This window comes from Hylobates moloch, unplaced genomic scaffold (assembly GCF_009828535.3).
Source record: "Hylobates moloch isolate HMO894 unplaced genomic scaffold, HMol_V3 SCAFFOLD_11, whole genome shotgun sequence".
Lineage (NCBI taxonomy): Eukaryota > Metazoa > Chordata > Mammalia > Primates > Hylobatidae > Hylobates > Hylobates moloch.
This window is the reverse complement of record NW_026652286.1, coordinates 36856230-36880831: the sequence shown is the minus strand read 5'-3', so window position 1 is coordinate 36880831 and position 24602 is coordinate 36856230. Positions and strand designations below refer to the sequence as shown.

At 39.4% G+C, this 24602-nt stretch overlaps 1 long non-coding RNA gene across 2 annotated transcripts; it reads left to right on the top strand.

The window, feature by feature from the left end:
• Window positions 1-115: 115 nt before the first annotated feature.
• LOC116476512 (uncharacterized) lies at window positions 116-22821 on the top strand. Of its 2 annotated transcripts, none has more exons than XR_009215645.1 (4): window positions 116-244; window positions 945-1066; window positions 8683-8749; window positions 21928-22821. It is a non-coding gene; the product is annotated as an uncharacterized LOC116476512 (long non-coding RNA). The 2 variants fall into 2 exon arrangements; XR_009215646.1 differs by lacking the exon at window positions 116-244 and adding an exon at window positions 254-418.
• The last annotated feature ends 1781 nt before the right edge of the window (window positions 22822-24602 follow it).

The following is a 24602-nucleotide window of genomic DNA, read 5'->3' as shown; positions in this document are numbered from 1 at the left end:
GCCCAATCAGCGCCAGATTTGCGTCCCGTCACCAATCCGCGCTGAGCAGCGGGGCGGAACCAAAGGAAAGGACCAAGCTCGGTTGAGGCGCGGCCCAGCCGCAGCCGCAGCCGCAGCCGCAGCTGCCGTTCTATCTCGGTGATAGCCGAGCGGCTGGATAGGAAGCAATTGTTCTCAAACTTCACTAGCCCCGTCGGCGCGGACGCTTGTCGAGAATGCAGATTCCTGGGTACTGCCAGATACGGTTGGTGATCTTGTAGGGCTGGAGTGGAACCCATGAATCTGCATTTTCATCATTTCTGGCCCTCTGCCCGGACTGGGGTGATTCACGGGGATTCGTAGTGGCCCCAAAGGAGCACGAAGAACCTCGGCTGCTGTGCATTTGCCACCTCTTTTGTTCCCGGAGGCCGCACCCCAGGTCATTTACACAGCTGCCAACTCCTTTTCTTGGTTCCCACTGGAATCTGGGAAGAAAACTCGCCCTTTGCTTCTCCGCCCCACACCCGACGACGGAGTGTCTAGGGGTCTGGTCGGCCTTGGCTGTGCGGAGGGCTAGGCCTGACGAGCGGGCGCTGATGCGGCGCAGACCCCGCCAGACCTCTTGGGTGGCCCGGGGTATGTTGGGGAGCAGCGGAACAGGACTGGATAGGGAAAGCGGCCCCGCAGCGTCCACGGGCAAGCTGAAAGTCTGCTTGATATCTTTGCATCCCAGTGGCGCCCTCCCCGCAGGAACGCCCGGCCGCCTGCACCGAGCGTTGCCTGCAGGGGACGGCCAACCCGCCCTGAAATACTTTTTTTGTGGGCTGCAGCTTTTGGGTATTTTAAGCCATGGTTCTGTGCCCTTCCTTGTTTTCAAAAACACCACAGCCAAAGGCTGCGGGTTGTGTGCTTTGGTTTTGTGTTAAGTTCTGTGGTGGAGACCTGGAGTCTGTTTTTCCAAATAGGCACCTTGAAATAGATACGCTTCTTAAGGAGGGAAAGTACGAGTGGGTCCTATTATTTGCGATGTTTTAGCCTTTCCAGACTCCGTACAAATGACTAAATGAAGATTGGATCGTATTTTCAGGTACTGCACCAATGATGGAAAATTCCCAACTTGGGGTCAAAAGCAAGGGCAGCTTTCGTTTTTCTTAAATATGCTTCTGATCAAATATCTAAAGTGTTGAAAGAAACCTAACCCTTAATAACACAATTTACAGGAGTGCATAATTTCCTAGGACTGACATTTAGTTCCAAATGTTTTAAAGTCAATTACAACATCATCTCACCCTGTAGTAAGCTGTCCATATATTCTCATTATTATTTTTAAATTATTTCTGTTAAATCAGCTTCATTTGAACTTTAACCATAAATGCATAAATCGTTTTTGGGAAGGGGGTACAGTCTTGCTTGAAGAGCAAAGGATTTTATTTTGTAATTGCAGGAGTTGTCTCGCTTCAGAATAATATTGGAATAATATATTTTCATGTTTCATATTTTAGAAAAACCTTTTACATATGTGCTCCGAAACCAATCTTTTTTTTATTTTTTATTTATTTATTATTATTATACTTTAAGTTCTAGGGTGCACAACGTGCAGGTTTGTTACATATGTATACATGTGCCATGTTGGTGTGCTGCACTCGTTGTCATTTACATTAGGTATATCTCCTAGTGCTATCCCTCCCTCCTCCCCCTACCCCACGACAGGCCCTGGTGTGTGATGTTCCCCACCCTGTGTCCAGGTGTTCTCATTGTTCTATTCCCACCTATGAGTGAGAACATGTGGTGTTTGGTTTTCCTGTCCTTGTGATAGGACAGGAAACATCAATCTTTACACATCTAGTTTACATCTTCATGAAGAGGGAAAACCCAAAATATTAAACTGTTAGGCAGAATAGTGTTTAAATAAGTTTAGGAATTAGGTCCTGATATGATTTGACTCTGTGTCCCTACCCAAATCTTATACTGAATTTTAATTCCCACGTATGGAGGGATTAAAGTGATTGGATTATGAGGACGGTTTCTCCCATGCTGTTCTGACAGTAAGTGAATTCTCACGCGATCTGATGGTTTTATAAATGGTAGTTCTTCCTGCGGTCTCACATGCTGTCTCTCACCTGCAGCCATGTAAGACCTGCCCTGTAAGACGTGCCTGCTTCCCCTTCCTCCATGATTGGAAAATTTTGTGAGGCCGCCCAGCCATGAGCAGCTGAGTCAATTAAATCTCTTTCCTTTATAAAGTACCCAGTCTTGGTATTTCTTTATAGCAGTGTGAGAATGGATTATAGGGCCCCAAATCTGAAGTGTCTCATAATTAAAGTTCATGAAACTTAACTTTTTTTGTAATCGTTTTATCAAATTATTATAGAATATTGATGAGACAGATAAGAAAAAATACAGACAATGTGGAACTCAAACCAGTAATACATAGCTAGCATTTATTGAATACATAATGTAGGCCAGGGAGCTATTGTATACACTTTTTTTGTTTTTGTTTTTGTTTTTTTGAGTCAGGGTCTCACTCTGTTGCCCAGGCTGGAGTGCAGTGGCATGATCTTGGCACCATGCAACCTCAACCTCCCGGGCTCAAATGATCTTTCCACCTCAGCCTCCTGAGTAGCTGGGACTACAGGTGCATGCCACCATGTCCGGCTAATTTTTTTATTTTTTTATAGCGATGGGGTTTTGCCATGTTACCTAGGCTGATCTCGAACTTCCAGGCTCAAATGATTCACCTGCCTTGGCCTCCCAAAGTGCTGGGATTATGAGTATGAGCCACCAGGTCTGGCCTATACACTTGTAAATGTATTAAGTCTTTTACTGTTCACAACAATTTTATCAGATGATTAACCTTATTTTACAGATAAGGAAATTAAGCACAAAGAGGTAAATAACTTGCCCCAGTTCCAAGAACTAATTAGTGGCAGAACCTGGATTAGGTGTGATGCTGGTTGTGGGAACTACAAACTGTGTTTATGTGCATACTTGATTTGTATTAGGCAGAAAACTATTGTGAATAATATTACGGTAATGTATTAGGTAAGGAGGCTGAGCCTCACCATTAAAAAGGACTCAGTACCTCTCTCAGTTCTTGGGGAAAAAAAAGGAATAAGTTTGTTAACCTGTGGCTCAAGTCAAATAATCGCTGGAAGTAGTAACATGAATTGTAACTGAAACCCCAAATTTGCAGCCTCAGTTGCTGTAGGACATCTGAGATGACAATTGTGTTCACGTTGGTTTTATGAGTTAATTTGTGTTGCACTAGGTTTTCCAGAAGCAGATGATGAGACAGAAAACTATGTAGCCAGTATTGTAGGTTAGAGTGTATCACCCTTAACTTTATAGTCCTCCTATCCTCCCTCAGTTACTAGATGTGGGCTGCCCTGGGAAGGGCATGACTGCAGCTGAGGTCCCAAGCAGGGCAGAGTCCTTGCTTGAAGGAATGTCTGAGTGGCGCATCTTCATGTTGGCCACAATTTGGAACCTTTAATATAAAGATGGCAAATTAATATAGTTTCATTATTTTTGTGAAAGTTATCATTATTGGGGTGTTGTGTGCTTTGTCAGCCTTCGAGATATATAAAACATTTAAGAGAATTTCATGACCACATGTATGATTGGTTTATTGGTATTATATTTGCAAGAGTTATGTGTTTATAAAAATTTCACTGGCTAGATGTTAGATATATTACATTTGTAATTGTAGTTTAAAATGTCTAAGAAAATGTGATTAGTTGATTATGCAAATGATGTTAAATATTTAAGGAATATTTAGTCTGTTAAATTAGACCATAGCAGAGCATAAGTGAAAGTGATTGTCCATGTTTTTATACAAAAGTTATGAGATTTATAAATAGACATAATATTTATACATTCAGCTTAAAGGCTTGTGAAATACAATTTTACAATTTCAATATATTTTGCCTATGAATAAACAAACTAATGTCAATTATTAACTTTTTTCTTTTTTTTTGAGACAGGGTCTCACTTTGTCATCCAGGCTGGAGTGCAGTGGTGCCATCACAGCTCACTGCAGCCTTGACCTCCTGGGCTCCAGCAATCCTCCACCTCAGCCCTGCGCAAGTAGCTGGGACTACAGGTGCCAGGCGTACACTACATACAGGCGTATACTATACTACGCCTGGCTAATTTTTTTTTGTATTTTTTTGTAGAGACGGGGTTTCTCCATGTTGCCCAGGCCTATGTCAATCTCCTGAGCTCAAACAATCCTCCTGCTTCAGCCTCCCAAAGTGTTGGGATTACAGGTGTGAGCCACCAGGCCCAGCCATGTCTGACTCTTTATCTCTTGATAGGCCCTATCTGCATGGCAGTATGGTGGCCTCTGACATCCCAAAACTTATAGAGAAAGCATGTTCCCCCAACTACATTGGAAGAAAGTTTTCGTTCATTTTGGGGTTACATCTGTGAAGTAAATACACTGGCCAGTCAAGGAGTGCTCTGAATGGCCAACTTGGGAGACATGTCTCCTTCAGTTTTGAGGACATGAGTTTTCTGTGCCACCAGAATTTCATGGAGCAGGTGAGTGAGCAGTGCCTAAAAGAAGGGATTCTGGGCAGATGGAAAAGTGAGAGATACCTACTAAATTTCCTTTCCTTGCCCCTTATATTTGATCAGCCACCAAGAAGTCCTTGGCCAGGCATGGTGGCCCATGCCTGTAATCCTAGCACTTTGGGAGGACAAGGCAGGAGGATTGCCTGAGCCCAGGAGTTTGACACAAGGGCAACATAGCAAGACCCCATCTCTATAAAAATAAAAAAATGCGTAAATAATACATAAAATAATAATAACAAGAAAAAGTCCTCCATTGTTCTAATCTCTAAGACTAACTTTTCTCTCCAATTCTTCTGCCATCACTCTAGGCTTACTATCAATTTCCTTAACCAATCTCTTAGCTACCAGCCAATCTCTATCAAATTTATCCTGCACACAGAAAAGCACTTTATCTAACATACAGACATTAAAGTCTTTTTTTTTTTGAGATGAGGTTTCACTGTTGCTCAGGCTGGAGTGCAGTGGTGCCATCATGGCTCAATGCAGCCTCAACCTCCTGGGTTCAGGTGATCCTCCCACCTCGGCCTCCCAAGTAGCTAGGACTACAGGCACGCACCACCACACCAGGCTAATTTTTATATTTTTTGTAGAGATGAGGTCTCGTCATGTTGCCCAGGGTAGTCTTGAACTGGGCTCAAGTGATCCTCCTGCCTCAGCCTCCCGAAGTGTTAGGATTACAGGTATGAGCTACTGTACCCAGCCTAAAGTCATTTTTTTACTCAAAGTTATCCCATTGTTGGGGTGATCAACTCTTTAACTGGGCATTTAAGGTTTTCATTAAACTGGTTTTGCTTTTCTTTTTTTCTTCTTATAGAGACAGGGTCTTGCTATGCTGCCCAGGCTGCTCTCAAACTCCTGGGCTCAGGCAGTCTGCCCGCCTCTGCCTCCCAAAGTGCTGGGATTACAGGCATGAGCCACCACACGGACCCAAAAGTGGTTTTGCTTTTAAAATTTGTTTTCAGTGTTACACAGTGACCGTGCTAGGTGGGAAGTAAGGCAACTATGGACAGGAATGTCTGGAGCTCCCTCTCGTTAGCTAGTGGTCTTGTGATGTGTAGTTTACTTGTTCTGGCTTAAAGGCCCAAGTTTGAGGTATTCTTTTTGTTGTTTTGTTTTAATTTTAATTTTTATCCAAGCAGTGCAAGCATGGAGTTTAAAAATTCAAGTAGAACTAAAAGTATTACAGACAATAACAAAAAAACATTTCTTGGCTCCTTCTTCAGATGCAATCCCTTGTAACATTTTATGCCATTCAGGAGTTCCAGACCAACCTGGGAAACATAGCAAGACCCTGTCTCAAACAACAACAAAAACAAATCCAATAACTGTTAGGTTTGTGAAAATTGTCAGAATCAAGATAGAGTCACTAGTGTGGGGGAAAAACAAAAAACAAACAAAAAAAACCCAGACAAATAGAACCCAGGAAGGCCATTAAGAGAGCATTCTCATGCACAGATGCCTGCTAACAAAACCTGTCACAAAACACTGCAAAACCACGACCTTGCACAAACGCTGTCAAAATCTTACACAAAAAATACTTCTTCAAGGACATCTCCCCAGCAACTCCCTGTGCCATCTTGGACTGGTGTCACCCTTGTTACTGATCTTTGTAGCCAAAGATAATTATCTCAAAATAATTATTATAATTCTCCACATTTTTTCCTTTAAAAACCTGTCTTCCCTTACCTCCCTGAGTGTGCACATAGTTTAGTATGGCGCACATAGTTTAGTATGGCACACATATTCCCACTGGAATGCTTTATTCCCAAATAAACATCATTTTCTTCTAGAGAGCCTCCCTCTGTTATTTAGATTGAAAGATTAATACTATTGTTTTTAGTTTCCACTTCCCTGAAGCAGGAAAAAATCTATATTCCTCTACTTGTGTAAGAATTTGCCTATGCAAATGTTAATTGGCTCTATAGTTACTGATTATTCCAGTGATATTTCAGTGCCCCTTTCAGATACATGATTTGGGCAACTCCCCAACTGCTCACCTTTTAATCCAGATCTGGTTGTGGTTAAAAAAAAGAGCAGGAATATACAAAAATTAATTGGGCATGATGGGGTGCAAGCCTATAATCCCAGCTGCTCCGGAAGCTGAAGCAGGAGAATCGCTTGAACCCAGGAAGTGGAGGTTGCAATGAGCTGAGATCACACTATTGCACTCCAGCCTGGGTGACAGAGCGAGACTGTCTCAAAAAAAAAAAAAAGGTCAGGCACAGTGGTTCATGCCTGTAATCCCAGCACTATGGGAGGCCGAGGCAGGCAGATCACCTGAGGTCAGGAGTTTGACACCAGCCTGGCCAACATAGTGAAACCCTGTCTCTACTAAAAATACAAAAATTAGCTGGGTGTAGTGATGCACGCCCGTAGTCCCAGCTACTCAGGAGGCTGAGGCAGGTGAATCACTTGAACTCAGGAGGCAGAGGTTGCAGTGAGCTGATATTGAACCATTGCACTCCAGCCTGGGCAACAGAGCGAGACTCCGTCTCAAAAAAAACAAAAAGGCAGGATTGGTATGTACAGCAGGTACAGCAGAAGGTGTAGGAGGGCAGTTCACTCAGAAAAGAACTGTGGCAGATATTGCAACATCTCTAGTGTAATTCTCTTTGATTTATAAAAGGCTAATCACTTTGTTACTTTAAATCATGAAATCATGACACACCTCACAAATAAATGTCATATACTCCTTTTCTAGACACTGCAGTTGAAACTGTTGGTCTAGAAAATAAACTAATTATTGGGCCCCAAATTGAGAGGCTTGAATATTACAAATCAGACACTTTCTTGTATTTTCGGGGAGAAGGACAGGTTTACTTGTATTGAGAACCCAAGTTTCAAATAATAATAATTTAATTAAAATAATTTTTTTGAGATGAGGTCTCACTCTGTCGCCCAGGCTGAAGTGCAGTGGCACAACCTTGGCTCACTGCCACCTCCGCCTCCTGGGCTCCAGTGATTCTCCCACCTCAGCCTCCCTGGTAGCTGGGACTACAGGTGCCCACCCCCATTCCCAGCTTTTTTTTTTGTATTTTTGGTAAAGATGGGGTTTCACCGTGTTGCCTAGGCTGGGCTCAAACTCCTGAGCTCAAGTGATCTGCTCACCTTGGCCTCCCAAAGTGCTGGGATTACAGGTGTGAGCCACTGCACCTGGTCCATTAATAATCATTTGTCTGGAACTTATACAGAGTACCTTCACAATCTCGCTCTCGTTTGAAACTTGAGACAACTTATTTAATTAAGCAGGGAGGTATTCTCATCCCTATTTACAAGGAATGAGGAATCTGAGGTTTAGAGAAGTTGATGGGTTTATGCAAAACTATATGCAACATACAGTTTTTGGAATAGGCAGTGCTTGGATCAGTTTTCCTGATTCAGATCAGTGTCTGTTATACTTTTCTTAAGAAAGTTTTCAGGATTGGGATAATGCAGTTACAGAGTACTTCTGCTAAGTTATTGATCTTGGGCTAAATAATATAGTCAGAACTGTCATTTGGAAAAATAGTATGTTCTTCCAGAGTTGCCCTCTTAAAGAAGGTGAAAATTAATCTTACTCCTTAACTTTCTCGGGAAGGTTGATGTTAAACTTTTAAAAGCCACCCCTTTAAAAAGAATGCTAGATATAGACAATTTTTAAAGCCAAAGTGAAGGTTTACAAGTCATTTAAACACTCAATTACTTGGGGAGAGACTGAAATGCCAGCGGATGGGGTTATTTATAGCACTGTGTTGAGAGCCAGTATATATATTTATTTGTACGAGAGTGGAATCCTGGCTCTGGATCATTTCCTGACTTGTTTGAGACTCTGAGCAAGTCATTTATTATGTCTGTATTTTGGAATTATAGCTTTTCCTCAAAGGTGTGCTCTATGATTAAATGAACTTCCATTTGTAAATCTTATTTAAATTTCTCTGATGAAAGGCATATCGGTGTTGATGGTTGTGGAGGATAAGAATGCTGACAATAATAATGAGTATGATAATATCAGTGCCTTGAATTTATGCAGTATCATTACTTCGAGGCTTTGCGTGCCTCCTATGTAGCATGTAGTCTATAACAAAAAACTGTAATTACAAACATTTCACAAGAAATCATTCTTATTGTGATTTTTTTTTTTGCTTGCAGAATTGAGCATACCACAAAAAAGTTCTCATTTTGTGTCCTCCCATCCCATACTCCTCACTAACCAAAGGTAACCAGTTAATTGTTGTTTATATATCCAGATGTATATGTATACATATTAGTGTATATGACTGATATAAATATTTCATAAATTATTCCACAATTTATAAAATATTTATAATATTTTGGCCTTATCAATATGCCTTGAAGAAATTTTCATGTCAGCATGTAAATCTTTCTTTTTAATAGGTGCATAGTTTTCCAGTTGATTTATTTAATCATTCCCTTATGAAAAGATTCTTGAGTTGTTTCTAATTTTTCAACATTAGAAACAATGCTACAGTGAATGTCCTGTATATACATCTTTGCACATCTGTGTGTGTACTTCTGTAGATTTCTAACATGGCTTAAACTTTCAGGCTGAAAAGATATGTATTAAATTGTACCCCAGAAAGCCTTACCAATGTACACTTCCATAAACAGCACACAAGAGTATCTTTCTCCTATGGTCAACATTGCTTTGTATAGTATCAGTCTTTCTAAATTTTGCCATGAAGATTAAAAACTCATTTTAATTTTCTTAACTACTAATGAGGTTGAGCATCTTTTTGTAAGTTTATCAACCATTTACATTTATTCTGTGAACTGCCTGTTCAGAGATGTTCCCATTTTCCCTATGGGGTGAGTTTCTGTTTCTCTTTCTTTCTTTCTCACCTTTTTCTCTCTTTCTTTCTTTCCTTCTTTTCTTTTCTCTTTTCTCTTTCTTTCTTTCTTTCTTTCCTTCCTTCCTTCCTTCTTTTTTCTTTCTCTTTCTTTCTTTCTTTCTTTCTTTCTTTCTTTCTCTCTCTCTCCTTCCTTTCTTTCTTTCTCTTTCTTTCTTTCTTTCTTTCTTTCTTTCTTTCTTTCTTTCTTTCTCTTTCCTTCCTTCCCTCCCTCCCTCCCTCCCTCCCTCCCTCCCTCCCTCCTTCCTTCCTTCCTTCCTTCCTTCCTTCCTTCCTTCCTTCCTTTCTTATTTCTTTCTGGACAGGGTCTCACTCTGTCACCCAGGCTGGAGTGCAGTGGTGCAGTCATGACTAACTACAACCTCAATCTCCTGGGCTCCAGTGATCCTCTTGCCTCAGCCTTCCAAGTAGCTGGGACTACAGGCGCATGCCACCATGTCTGGCTGATTTTTATTTATTTATTACTTCCATTTTTTTGTAGAAATGAGATCTCACTAAGTTGCCCAGGCTGGTCTGTGTCTTGATTGTAAAATCTCTTAAAATATTTTCATTATGAATACTGGGTTAGGTATGTTTCCCACCTTGCTGTTACATTTGTATCTTTTTTCTTGCTGAAGAAAAAGTTTTTAATATTTATGAAATCAAGTCTGGTGTGGTGGTGCACACCCATAGTCTCAGCTGCTTGGGAGGCTGAGTGGGGAGGATTGCTTGAGCCCAGGAAGTTGAGACTGCTGTGAGCCATGATGGCACCACTGCACTCCAGCTTGGGTGACAGAGCAAGACCCTGTCTCAAAAAAAAAAAAATAAAATTATGAAATCAGTCTTTTCATTTGTCAGGCTTTTAAATAATTTTTAAAAAGTCAGGCTTTTAAAGAATTAACGTTAGTTAATTCTCAGAAGTTACAATGTTAGTTTTATTCAGAGTCTTACTGAGCATTGCAACCTGGGAGAGTCTTTCAGAGAGTCTCTGTTAGACTGCTCCAAAGCAGCGTTTCAGCCCTCAGCTTCTATACAGGCGGTGGAGGTTCTGCATGTGCTCGGAAGTTACCTAAAGGTGCTCAGAGGTTACATTAGAGCAAAATCTCATCAAAGTCCAGGAGCGAGAGTACATCTGGTTATGGATTACAGAGGTATATTCATTAATCCTGTCAGATGTTATCTTATGGATAGGAAAAGGCAAGGGCTCATTGAACTTATCTTTTCCAAAAATGCAGTGATTCAGACATGGGAAACTGCTCTATCCTGCTTATGGTCTTCAAGCATTTTTCCAGAGAGCTGAGCTCAGTCACTGAGTCAGGGGTTTGGGAAGTTTATGCTGACAAGCAGAATAAGCAAACGTTCTTCACAGCAAGGGTGGACCGTGTGGCTAGCCAGAGGCAGATGTTTGCTACTTTGCCTCACACATTTATGACTTTTGGGATTTGTGTCTTCTTAAGAAGGAAACTCTTCTACTACCCCTACCCTAAGATTATAAAATAGTGTCCTCATATTGTTTCTGCTATTTTTAAAAGCATCAAGTGCTCTTTAATCCTTGTGAGGTGCATTCTGAATAGCTGTGAGAAAGGAACCTATTTTATTATTTTACCAAATGTTTAGCCAGTTGCTTCAAATATGCTAATTAGTTCATTTTAATCCCAGTAATTTGAAATGCCATCTTTCAAAAATATCAAACATTCATAATTCTTGATTCTATTTCTAGACAGTGCCAGTTGCCTAATTCAGTATTAATATTGCATTATTTAATTTTTACTATTTTCTGCAACTGCATAATCTATCTTGATATCTGATATACAATGTTTTCCCTCATTCTTTTTTCCCCCCAGAATTTCAGGGCAAAATCTTGTGCATTTTTTCTTCAATAGTAACATTAGAATAAGCATTTTAGACTCTATAAATAATAACACTGGGATTTTGGTTAAGAATTATAGATTAAATGTAGGAGAGTTGGCATTTTTATAGTAGTGAGTCTTTTCAGTCTGGATCATCGTGTGTTTTTCCATTTATTTAGGCCACCATTTAGGTCTGCTTTTGTCTTTTTTTTTTTTTTTTTTTTTAGGATTTTCAGTATATTTATGTAATTTTCTTTATCTGAGTCTTAACGTTTATTACAAAGTTAATTCTCTGTTATTTTATAGTTATGGTTTGTATCATGAATACAATTGTAAAGTTCTATTTTCTAATAGTTAATTATTGATGAGAGAAGAGTTATTTATTATTAATATTTTTTCTGTATCTTACCTGATAATTTAATTTTTCTTTTATTATGGAAGATTTCAAACATATACAAAGTAAACAGAATAGTTATGAACTGCCACGTACCCACCCCAAAGTTTCAACAGTGATCAACATTCTGCCATTCTTGTTTTGATTCCCTTCCTACTTTCCACTCCCAAAATTGCTCTTACTTTTTGCAGTTCTTTTTTACCTCTTAGATTAAAAAAATTTAAACAGTTTATTTTGAGATAACTGTGGATTCACATGCAGTTGGGAGAAATAATACAGAGAGATCTCATGTACCCTTTACTCACTTTTCCCCAGTAGTAAAATCTTACACAACTCCAGTACAATATCACAACAAGGATGTTGACATTGATACAATCAAGATAAAGAGAATTTCCATCACCTCAGGAATCTCTGGTGTTGTCCATTTATAGTTACACTCATTTCTCTGCCACTCCCACTTAACCCCTGGCAACCACTAATCTGTTCTCCATTTCTGTAGTTTTGCCATTTCAAGAATGTTATATAGGCCAGGTACAGTGGCTCATGCCTGTATTCCCAGTATGTTGGGAGGCCGAAGCAGGCAGATTGTGTGAGCTCAGGAGTTTGAGACCAGCCTGGGCAACATGGTGAAACTCCCATCTCTACTAAAATACAAAAAATTAGCCAGCACCTGTAGTCCCAGCTACTCAGGAGGCTGAGGCAGGAGAATTGCTTGAACCCTGGAGACAGAGGTTGCAGTGAGCTGAGATCATGCCACTGCATCGCAACCTGGGCGACAGAGAGTGTTATATAAATGGAATCATACATTATTAGATAACTTTTTGAGATTGAAGTTATTTCACTTAGCGTAATTCTCTGGAGATTCACCCAGATAATGTAACAATAGTTCATTCCTTTTTATTGCTGATCAGTATTCCATGGTATGGGTATACCACAATTTGTTTAACTCGTCACATGTTGAAGGACATCTTGGTTATTTCCAGTTTTTGGCTATTATGAATAAAGGTGCTATAAACTTTTGGGTACAGGTTTTGTGTGAACAAGAGTTTTCATTTTCCAGGATATATGCCTAAGAGTGCAATTATATGCATGGTATAGTGGATGATAATTGCATGTCTAACTTTTTAAAAAATTGAAAAACTATTTTCCAGTTTGGCTGTACCATTTTACATTTCCATTAGCTATGTATGAATGATCAGGTGTTTCCACGTTCTTGCCAATATTTGGTATTGTTACGATTTATGTTTTAGCCATCCTAATAGGTGCATAGTGATATCTCACTGTAGTATTAATTTGTATTTTTCCCATGGCTAATATGTTGAACATCTCTTAATGTGTTATTTGCCATCTGTATATCTTAATTGATAAAATGTCTCTTCATGTCTTTTGTTTTTGTTTATTTTCTAATTGGATTTTTTTTTTTTTTACTGTTGTGTTTTAGGAATTTTTTTTGTTTTGGTGGGGGTTCAGGATCGTGCTCTGCCACCCAGGCCGGTGTACAGTGGTGCAATGATAGCTTACTGGAACCTTAAACTCCTGGGATCAAATGGTCCTGTGGCTTCAGCCTCCGAAGTAGCTAGGATGCCTAGCTAATTTTGTATTTTTTTAGAGACAGAGTCTCACTATGTTGCTCAGGCTGGTCTCGAACTTCTGGTCTCAAGCAGTCCTCCCTTCTTGGCCTCCTAAAGTACCGGGATTATAGGCATGAGAATTCTTTACATATTCTAGATGCTAGTCCTTTGTTGAAGTTTAATATTGTTCTATTTGTCTATTTTGGTTTTTGTTGCCTGTGTTTTTGAAGTTTTAGCCGTAAATCTTTGCCTGGACTAATGTCCCTGAAGCATTTCCTCTATATTATCTTCTAGTATTTTTTATAATTTTGGGTCTTAAGTTTATGTTTTTTAATTCATTTTGAATTGATTTTTGTATGTATGATGCCTCCAGCTTTGTTCTTCTTGCTTAGGATTGCTTTGTCTATTCAGGGTCTTTTTTGGTTCCATATGCATTTTAGGATTTTTTTTTTTTTTTTTTTTTTTTTTTGAGTCAGAGTCTCTCTCTGTCACCAGGCTGGAGTGCAGTGGTGCAATCTTGGCTCGCTGCAACCTCTGCCTCCTAGGTTCAAGTGATTTTCCTGCCTCAGCCTCCTGAGTAGCTGGGACTATAGGCACCTGCCATCATGCCCGGCTAATTTTTGTATTTTTAGTAGAGACAGGGTTTCACCATGTTGGCCAGGATGGCCTCTATCTCTTCACCTTGTGATCCACCTGCCTCGGCCTCTCAAAGTGCTGGGATATGAGCCACCGTGCCCAGCCCAGGATTTTTTTTTTTTCTATTTCTGTAAAGAATGTAATTGGTATTTTTATAGGGCTTGCATTGAATCTGTAAATTGCTTTGAGTAGTATGGCCGTTTTAACAATATTAATCCTTCCAATTCATAAGGATGAGATGTCTTTCCATTTTTTTTGTGTCCTCTTCAATTTTTTTCATTGGTAATTTATAAATTCCCTTGTAGAGGTCTTTCACTTCCTTGGCTAAATTTATTCCTAGGCATTTTGTTTGTAGCTATTGTAAATGGGATTATTTTATTGATTTGTTTTTCAGCTGGTTTGTTATTGGTATATAAAAATGCTACTGATGTTTGTATGTTGATTTTGTATCCTGCAACTTTACTGATTTCATTTATTGGTCCTAAAAGTTTTTTGGTGGCATCTTTAGGTTTTTCTATATATGAGATCATGTTGTCTACAAAGAGGGACAATTTGACTTCCTCTTTTACTCTTTTTTTTTTCCTGAGATAGAGTTTTGCTCTTGTTGCCCAGGCTGGAGTGCAATGGCGCGATCTCTGCTCACTACAACCTCTGCCTCCCGGGTTCAAGCGATTCTACTGCCTCAGCCTCATGAGTAGCTGGGATTACAGACACATGCCACCCCACACCTGGCTAATTTTTGTATTTTTAGTAGAGACGGGGTTTTGCCATGTTGGCCAGGCTGGTCTTGAACTCCTGACTTCGGCTGATCTGCCCACCTTGGCCTCCCAAAGTGTTGGGATTATAGGTGTGAGCCACGGTCCTGGCCACACTTCCTCTTTTTCAATTTGGGATGCCTTTTATTTCTCTCTTTTGCATGATTGCTTGGGTAAGACTTCCAGTACTATGTTGAATAAGTGTGGTGAAAGTGAGAATTTTTGTCTTGTTCTAGTTCCTAGAGGAAAGACTTTCAGCCTTTCTCATTGAGTAGATTTAGCTGTGGGTTTGTCATATATGGCCTTTAGTATGTTTTGGTATGTTCCTCCTGTGCCTAATTTGTTGAGAGTTTTTATTGTGAGGGGATCAAATGCTTATCTACATCTGTTGAGATAATCATATAGTTTTTTTGATGTGATGCAACTGTTAATGTGATATATTAATTCAACTGGTACCGTAACAATCAATGAGTGGTAGGAAACTCCCTATTCCATTTTTATTTGTTCACTTTCATCAACATTTTTTTTCTTTATTGGGCATCCAATTGAGTAAAGCCTTTTGCCAGATAATGGAGATAACATTATTCTTTATCTGAGGTGGGAAGATTGCTTGAGTCCAGGAGTTTGAGACTAGCCTGGATGTCTTGGCAGAACCTCATCTCTACAAAAAATACAAAAATTAGCTGGGCATGGTGGTGTGTGCCTGTAGTCCCAGCTACCCAGGTGGCTGACGCGGGAGGATTGCTTGAGCATGGGAGGCGGAGGTTGCAGTGAGCCGAGAACAGGCTACTGCACTCCAGCCTGGGCAACAGAGTGAGACTGTCTAAAAACAAACAAACAAACACAAATCAAAAGTTATTATTGATATGTGAGAACTTATTTCTGTCATTTTGTTGTTTTCTGCTTATCTATATATCCTTTTTCCCTTTCTTCCTCTTTCACTGTTTACCATTGAGGTTTAGTGGATTTCTGTAGTAGTAATATTTGACTTCTTTTTCTATTTATATATCTACTGTACCAGTTTTACATTTGCATGTGTTTGCTTGTTGGCAAATATTGTCCTTTTGCTTTCAGATATAGGACTGACTTAAGCCTGTCTTGTAGGACCAGTCTAGTGGTGATGAATTCCCTCAGTTTTTGCTTGTCTGGCATTTTATTTCTCTTCATTTTTGAAGGACAGCTTTGCTAGGTTTAGTATTTTTGGCTAATAGTGTTTTTCTCTCAGCACTTTAAACATACCATTGTATTCTCTTCTGGCCTGTAAAGTTTCTGCTGAGAAATCTGCTGTTAGACTGATGGGGATTCCCTTATATTGTGACTTGATGCTTTTATCTTGCTCTTTTTAGAATGCTCTGTTTGTCTTTGACTTTTGATAGTTTGACTATAATATGTCTTGGAGAAGACCTTTTTGTGTCGAATCTATTTGAGGATCTCTGAGCTGTATCTGGGATGTCTAAATCTCTTGCCAGACTTGGGAAGTTGTCAGCTATTATTTTGTTAAATAGATTTCCTATGCCTTTGCTCATTTCTCTTCCTTCTGAAACTCCCAGAATTTGAACATTTGGTCACTTTATGGTGTTCTATATGTTATGTAGGCTTCCTTCATTTTTTTTTTTCTGAGCTGTCTTCAAGTTCAGAAATTCCCTCCCCTTCCCCTTCCCTGTCCCCTTCCTCTTTCTTTCTTTCCTTCCCTCTTTCTTTCTCTTTCTTTCTTTCTTTTTTTTCTTTCTTCTTTCTTTCTTTCTCTCTGTCTTTCTTTCTTTCCCTCTCTCTCTCTCTTTCTTTCTTTCTTTTTTCTGAGATGGAGTCTTACTTTATCACCCAGGCTAGAGTGCAGTGGTGCAATCTCAGCTCACTGCAACCCCCGCCTCCTGGGTTCAAGTGATTGTCCTGCCTCAGCCTCCTGAGTAGCTGGGACTACAGGTGTGTGCCACCACGCCCAGCTAATTTTTGTATTTTTGGTAGAGACATGGTTTCACCATGTTGGCCCAGCTGGTCTCGAACTCCTTACCTCAAGTGATCTGCCCACCTCGGTCTCCCAAAGTGTTAGGACTACAGGCATGAGCCAGTCTGCCTAGCCAGAAATTATTTCTTATGCCTAATCTAGTCTATTGTTGAAGTTGTCCATAGTATTTTTAATTTTATTCATTGAATTCTTCAGTTCCAGGATTTCTGTTTGTTTTTTCTTTTTTTTTTTTTTGAGACGGAGTCTCGCTCTGTCACCCAGGCTGGAGTGCAGTGGCATGATCTCAGCTCACTGCAAGCTCCGCCTCTGAGTTCATGCCATTCTCCTGCCTCAGCCTCCTGAGTAGCTGGGACTCCAGGCGCCCACCACCACGCCCAGCTAATTTTTTTGTATTTTTTAGTAGAGACGGGGTTTCACCGTGTTAGCCAGGATGGTCTTGATCTCCTGACCTCACGATCCATCCACCTTGGCCTCCCAAAGTGCTGGGATTACAGGCGTGAGCCACCGCACCTGGCCACCTGTTTGTTTTTTATTAAATGATATCTATTGCATTGTTGAATTTTTCATTCAGATCATAAATTGTTTCCTTGATTTCTATTTTTTACCTGTGTTCTTTTGTAACTCACTGAGTTTCTCTATTCTTTTCAAGCATTTCATAAATTTCCTTTTCTTTCAGATCTGTTATCAGAGAATTATTGTGTACCTTTGGAGGTGTCATGTTTTGTGTGTGTGTGTGTGTGTGTGTGTGTGTGTGTGTGGTTTGAGACAGGGTCTATCTTTATCACCCAGGCTAGAGTGCATAGTTTGCTGCAGCCTCAAAGTCTTGGGCTCAAGGGATCCATCTGCCTTAGTCCCCCAAGTAGCTAGGACTATGGGCATACAATACCAGGCCTGGCTAAGTTTTTATTTTTCACAGAGATAGGGTCTTGCTATGTTGCCCAGGCTGGTCTCCAACTCCTGGCCATAAACAATTCCCCTTGTCACCTTATTAAGCACTTACTTGTAAGGCACTTTATTTTATTTTATTATTATTTTTTGAGATGAAGTCTCACTCTGTTGCCCAGTTTGGAGTGCAGTGGCATAATCTTGGCTCACTGCAACCCTGCCTTCTGGGTTCAAGCAATTCTCATGCCTCAGTCTCATGAGTAGCTGGGATTACAGGCATGCATTACCATGCTTGGCTAATTTTTTGTGTTTTTAGTAGAGACGGTGTTTCACCATGTTGATCTTGAACTCCTGACCTCAGGTGATCTGCTGCCCCCAGACTCCCAAAGTGCTGGGATTACAGGTGTGAGCCACCACACCCAGCCTCCAGTGCCTTTAAATAATTTTAATTTTTTTTCCAGATTTTATTATTGTTATCTAAATGAGGGTTAGTATAACCAAGGTACTCTGCCAGTATGGGCAGATGAAAGTCCCTAGTTACTGAATTTTGTGTGTTGATCTTTTTTTTAAAAGTTTTAATTTTAAAACATTTAAATTGTTTTTGGAGTACAGGACAAGTTCTTTAGTGGTGATTTCTGGGATTTGGTGCACCTGCCACCTGAGCAGTGTATATTGTACCAAATATGTAGTCTTTTATCCCCCTCCCACCCTTCCCCCACCCCAAGTCTCAAAATTCTGTTAATTCATTCTTATGCCTTTGTATCCTCCTAGCTTAGCTCCTCACCACTTGTAAGTGAGAACATATGATATTTAGTTTTCCATTCCCGAGTTACCTACCTTAGAATAATGGCCTGCAGCTTCATCCAAGTTGCTACAAAAGACATTATTTCATTTATTTTTATGGTTGAGTAGTATTCCATGGTGTATATATACACCATATTTCTTTATCCACTTATTGGTTGATGGGTACTTAGGTTGGTTCCACATTTTTGCAATTGCGAGTTGTGCTGCTATAAACATGTGTACGTGTGTCTTTTTCATATAATGACTTGTTTTCCTTTGGGTAGATACCCAGTAGTGGGATTGCTGGATTGTATGGTCGTTCTATTTTTAGTTCTTTAAGGAATCTCTGTACTGTTTTCCTCAACGGTTGTACTAGTTTACATTGCCACCAGCAGTGTAAAAGTGTTCCTTTTTCACCATACCCACACCAACATCTATTGAGTTTTGACTTTTAAATTATGCCCATTCTTGCAGGATTAAAGTGATATCTCATTGTGGTTTTAATTTGTATTTCCCTGATAATTAGTGATGTTGAACATTTTTTCATATGTTTATTGCCTCCTTTTTTTTTTTTTTTTTTTGAGACAGGGTTTTGCTCTGTTACCCAAGCTGGAGTACAGTGGTATGATCTCAGCTCAGTGCAACCTCTGCTTTCTGGGCTCAAGTGATCCTCCAGCCTCAGCCTCCTGAGTAGATGGGACTACAGGTATGAGCCACCATACCTGGCTAATTTTTGTACAGATAGATTTTCACCATGTTGCCCAGGCTGGTCTTGAACTCCTGAGCTCAAAGTGACTCACCTACCTCAGACTCCAAAAGTGCTGGGATTATAGGCTACCACACCCAGCCTGTATATCCTCTTTTGAGAATTTTCTATTCATGTTCCTTGCCCATTTTTCAATAGGCTTATTTTTTTTCTTTGTTTGAGTTCCTTCTAGATTCTGGTTATTAGTCCTTTGTTGGATGCATAGTTTGCAAATATTTTCTCCCACTCTGTGAGTTGTCTGGTTACTCTGTTGATTATTTCTTTTGCTGTGCAGAAGCTCTTTGTTTAATTAGGTCCCATTTATTTATTCTTGTTTTGTTGCATTTGCTTTTTGGTTCTTAGTCATGAATTCCTTGCCTAAGCCAATGTATAGAAGGGTTTTTCTGATGTTATCCTTTAGAATTTTTATGGTTTCAGGTCTTAGAGTTAAGTCTTTGATCCATCTTGAATTGATTTTTGTGTAAGCTGAGAGATGAGGATCCAGTTTCATTCTCTATAGGTGGCTTGCCAGTTTCCCCAGCTCTATTTATTGAATAGAGTATCCTTTCCCCAGTTTGTGTTTTTGTATGCTTTGTCAAAGATCACTTGGCTGTAAACATTTGGTCTTATTTTTGGATTCTCTATTCTGTTCCATTGGTCTACATGCCTATTTTTATACCAGTAACATGCTGTTTTGGTAACTATAGCCTCATAGTATAATTTGAAGTCAGGCAATGTGATGCCTCCAGATTTGTTCTTTTTGCTTAGTATTACTTTGCCTATGTGGGCTCTTTTTTGGTGCCATATGAATTTAAGAATTGTTTTTTCTAGTTTTGTGAAGAATGATGATGGCATTTTGGTGGGAATTGCATTGAATCTGTAGATTGCTTTAGGCAGTATGGTCATTTTCACAATATTGATTCTACTCATCCATGAGTATGACATGTGTTTCCATTTGTTTGTGTCATCTATGACTTCCTTCAGCAATGTTTTATAGTTTTCCTTGTACAGATCTTTCACCTGCTTGGTTAAATATATTCCTGAGTATTGTATTTTGCAGCTGTTGTAACAGGGATTGAGTTCTTGATTTGATTCTCAGCTTGGTTGTTGGTGTGTAGCAGTGCTACTGATTTGTGTACATTGATTTTGTATCCTAAGACTGTACTGAATTCGTTTATCAGATCTAGGAGATTTTTGGATGAGTCTTTAGGGTTTTCTAGTTATACGATCATATTGTCAGTGAACAGCAACAGTTTGATTTCCTGTATTTCTATTTGGATGCCCTTTATTTCTTTCTCTTGTCTGATTTCTTTAGCCAGGCCTTCCAGTAGTATGTTGAATAGAAGTGGTGAAAGTGGCGTCTTTGTCTTGTTCCAGTTCTTGGGGGAATGCTTTCAACTTTTCCCCATTCAGTATTATGTTCGGTGTGAGTTTGTCGTCATGGCTTTTATTGCTTTGAGTTATGTCCCTTCTATGTTGAGAGTTTTTATCATAAAGTGATACTGGATTTTATAAAATGCTTTTTCTGCATCTATTGAGATGATCCTATGATTTTTTTTTTTTAATTCTGTTTCTGTAGTGTATCGCATTTACTGACTTGTATACATTAAATCATTCCTGCATCTCTGGTATGAAACCCACTTGATCATATCTTTTGATATGTGATGGGATTTAGTTAGCTAGTTTTTGTTTTTGTTTTTTTAGGATTTTGCATCTATGTCTATCAGGGATACTGGTCTGTAGTTTTCTTTTTTTGTTAAATCGGCTCCTGGTTTTGGTATTTGGATGATACTGACTTAACAGAATGACTTAGGGAGGATTCCCTTTTTCTCTACTTTTGGAATAGTTTCAGTAGGATTGGTACCAATTCTTCTTTGAATGTTTGATAGAATCCAATTGTGAATCCATCTGGTCCTGGACTTATTTTTGTTGCAATTTTTAAAAATTACTGATTCATTGTTACTGCTTGTTATTGGTCTGTTCCAGGTTTCTATTTCTTCCTGATTGAATCTAGGAGGGTTGTATATTTCCACAAATTTGTGTGTTCATCTTGTATTTGCCCATTCTTTACTAAATATCTTATTCTAAAATTTCAGCTGTAAATAATATTTCCCTTTCTCATATTGGTACCTCTTAATTACTTTTCTTATCAAATCTCATTGTCTACAACTTATAGTCTAAACTTGGAGATGACACAGCAGGTATCCTTGTCTTGTTCCTAACTTTAGTGAGAATACTTCCAGTGTTTTATCATGAAAGCATGATATTTTATGTAGGCTTCTAATAATTCTTTGTGAAGGAGTTTCTCTTTTTAAAATTAGTAATACGTATTTAATCTTTACAATGCTGTTTTTAGCATTTACCAAGATGAACACATGATTTTCTCCTTCAGTCTGAGTTTATGTAATTAATTACATTATACATTTCCCAGTGTTGAGGCATCCTGACATTCTTAGAATAAATCTTACTGTGTCATGATGAATTGATTTTAAAAAATATTATAATGTTAGATTTAATTAGGTAATACATTATTTATAATTTAAAAATTCATATTTGTAATTGAGATTTGCCAGAGATTTCTTCTTTTGTTTTCATGGTCTATTGTCCTCCAGCTTTGACATCAGGTTTATACTAATCTTTAACAGATACTTAGCCTGCCAACTCAATGTAATCCACAGTAATGTCACCCTATAAGATTTCTGAAGAGATTGGTGTGAGGTAGATATTATTATCATCATTTTTTTTTCAGATGTGGTAACTGAGGTACATTGAGAATTATAGTGTCTAATGTTTGTGATGTAAGTCAGTGACTAGCAAACTACTTCTTATTTATGAAAATACTACAATTATTCTTTTAATTTCTGGGGTTGAGAGTAGAGCAAAGAATAATTACTCCTCTGATCCTCTCCAGCTACTCAAACTAATATTGTTGTTTATTTCTGTTTCTCTCTATTTTTACTAGGCTAGGAATTATCTGTGAATGTAGGACTACTGGATTTGCAGTCTTCCTCTGACACTGTGGAGAGTTTCTAGGAATGAAACAGATATATGGCCTTGGGTCCCCTTTTCCTTTTCTTTTTTTTTTAAATAGAGATGAGCATCTCTCTATGTTGCCCAGGGTAGTCTTGAACTCCTGGCCTCAAGCAATCCCCACCCAACCCACCTCTCAAAGTGATGGGATTACAGGCATAAACCACCATGCCTGGCCAGAAGGTGCTTTAACACCAAATCTGAAAATTGTTCAGAAGAGAAACATTGAGCATGAACACCATCTGTGCAAGTCATTTACCTATTGCCCCTCACCTCTAAATCTACCTTCTGTACTCTTCCCTGTAATTGATGGGGCTAGTTGTCCTCAAACTGTTTCTGACTTCTTTGTAAGCTTGCTTCCTGTTCAGTTCTGCCAATAGGGGTCACTAGAGAGAGACTGGGAGGCAGAAGGAGAGGAGAACATGCTTCCTGTTTTTTCTGTTCTTGTTAATGTTGCTTACAGGACCAGCAATGCTTCTTCACCTAGAGGCACTTCCCCCAGCAGTGGCAGTTGGTTCTAGCCTTCAGCTTCTTTCAGCACTACTGGAATCAGCCTCAGTGATTCCCTCTGTACCTGCTCAGAGATTACAAACAGCAGCCAGATGGTTCTACCTTCCACAAAGATTGTGGTTGCAATTCTGGGCTTCTAAGTTCTGGTTACTTCATATTTTTCATTTTGTTCCTCCAGCCCTAGAGGTGGTAGCTGCTTCCTGAATTTATTATTTCTAGATGACTTTTGCTTTTTCAGCCTTTGTATTTTGCTTTTCAGCCCTCTAATGCCTGTATGACCAATTTCCCTGTAATAAATAAATTTCCTCCATTGAAATACCTAGTGTGGCTTTTTTTTGTTTGTTTTTCTGACTGGACTCTGACATAAAGAGGACTGCTCATTATATGCCAGCTCAGAACCACTTAATTATGAAAACAGTATATACATTCTTTCCACTCCTCCAAAAATTCTGAGATTAATTTGTAGATGTCGCCGGCCTTGAATGAAGTGCTTAGTTCCTTGCCAGTGGAAAAGAAGATTCTGGTAATCTATAACATAAGTAGGATCATGATTAATTAAAGTATCATCTATGGTTTCTTGGGAAAAAATGCCTATTGAAGTAGTTGCCTTCAGGGATCAACTGGCTGCTGCATTTTACCATTGTGGTAGTACAGATAACAACAAGGACTGTGAGTGGGATGACATCTATGACTGCACTGGAAACCTTACAGACAGAAAATGACAAATTGAAGGCTTTGAAGTCTAAGTTCAAGTCAAATTGAGACAGAGAACTTCTATAGCAACTTTGAAAAAAGTTTCTGATTTCTTATAGCTATAAGATCAACATTATTAAAAATATAACTAGGTGGGTTGCAGAATTAAAATGGAAATTAAATTTAGAGACTCATCAAGTCATTTATGTGACAATCAGGGCACTGGGAGCAAGCGGGATTCTAAGACTTGCGTTGGACTTGGACGAAGCTAAATGCCCAGGTCTCTCTGAATAAGCAGAAGCAGCCCCTCTTATAACAGAGAAGACTGCCGGGTGCGGTGGCTCACGCCTGTCATCCAGCACTTTGGGAGGCTGGGGAGGGCGGATCACCTGAGGTCGGGAGTTCAAGACCAGCCTGACCAACATGGAGAAACCCCATCTCTACTAAAAAAAATACAAAATTAACCAGACGTGGTGGTGCATGCCTGCAATCCCAGCTACTAGGGAGGCTGACGCAGGAGAATTGCTTGAACTCGGGAGGCTGAGGTTGCGGTGAGCCGAGATCACGCCATTGCACTCCAGTCTGGGCAACAAGAGCGAAACTCCGTCTCAGGAAAAGAAAAAAAAAAGACCGGGCGTGGTGGCTCACGCCTGTAATCCCAGCACTTTGGAAGGCCGAGGCAGGTTGCCGTGAGCCGAGATCGCACCATTGCACTCCAGCCTGGGCAACAAGAGCAAAACTCTGTCTCAAAAAACAAAAACAAAAACAACAGAGAAGATTGACCTTTCCTTCTTGAAAACTCTATAATCAATTCATCTGAAGCAGCTGCCTTACAAGGGATACTTATTATCCTCAAGACCCATCCCCATTGCTGATTATTTTTTAGTCTAGACCTAAACTTGAGTTAGATCTCAGCATGCTCAAACAGAACGGAGATTCAGACCTGGGGAGAAATTGCCTATACCTAAAAAAAAAAAAGGCAGGATTTTGATAATTCATATAGAAGAAACCAAGAAAATATGTGTGAGAATAGATTCCAAGGGTGTTAGGCTAAAAGGAACAGAATACAATTTTGTCTCAGGATTAACATATTGATATAAGAACATTTACCAGATAGTCTAGATTTAATGTTTTAGATAAAGCTAGAAATGGCTCTAATAGCTTTCTGGAATGACTACATTTTTGACTCATTGATGGCCTACATTCAATGAAGTTTGGTGCCAGAACTTCTCTTGCATAATATATGAAAGGATTCCAAAAGCTAAAGAGATAGGAATGTTGGAATAGATTTTCATATGAGACTAGTGTACCCATTTCTCTCTCCTACATCTTTCAAGAAGTCTCAGAGGAGATTTCCTTCCCTAAAGCAAAAAGAAAAACATTAGTGAGGAAGATATGAGGATC